The 756-nt window shown below is 39.4% G+C and overlaps 1 pseudogene; it reads left to right on the forward strand.

The window, feature by feature from the left end:
- Positions 1 to 262: 262 nt before the first annotated feature.
- Positions 263 to 756, forward strand: part of LOC119581781 — an 8,439-nt pseudogene continuing 7,945 nt past the window's right edge.

The raw sequence follows: 756 nt of genomic DNA on the forward strand, positions 1-756 counted from the left end.
CGTTGTGAGTGCAGAGTGAGTCTGTTTTTGGCTTAGATCTTGGCCTTGTGACCCAGATTGAGGCAGAGGTAGAGGTGAGTGAAGCACTTTGAGACGTTTTGTGGTGGGGAGGTGAGTGTGCCTGGGATGAGTAACGTGGGTAATGAGTGACGTGTGATGAGTAAGCTCGTGCTCGTGATGAGTGTTTGTTGACGAGGTGAGTGGATGACTTAATTCCGCCACATGGGTAGCCCTAGTCTTCCGTCAAGGTCTTTATTTTTTCATTTCTGCATCTTTACCTTTTTGTTATTTGTTCATCCTTGCGAGGATTCGTTAACAGGGTTTCCTCCTTGGCACCAGTTCTCTTTAAAGGATTGCTATACCGCTTCATTAGCATAAACTGCAGGTAAATGTGACTGTGTGTACAATGCTGCAAATAGTTTAGAGTAGGGAGTTATTTTTCATTTGTTTACTATTGCATTTGAAGTCTTTTGTTGATTGTATTTTGGCCTTCCTGAAGTGGTGTCACATGTCTTGTCTATAAATACAAAAGCCATGATATTCATTTGCAAGCTTTTGCAATGGTGATATGCTTCCTGCAACACAGGAAGGAAAGTTGAAGTGGAGGTTTGTTTTCAGTAATGCATAAAACTATCATTATTTACAATATTAGTTTTGAGGTAGTAAGTGTTCATTATCAAATGCATTTGTGTTTTTGACAACCTTGATAATTTATTGAAAGTTTTTATGAAGAAGTATATTAGCCCAATGTCACCA

The sequence above is a fragment of the Penaeus monodon genome, chromosome 15, assembly GCF_015228065.2.
Source record: "Penaeus monodon isolate SGIC_2016 chromosome 15, NSTDA_Pmon_1, whole genome shotgun sequence".
NCBI lineage: Eukaryota > Metazoa > Arthropoda > Malacostraca > Decapoda > Penaeidae > Penaeus > Penaeus monodon.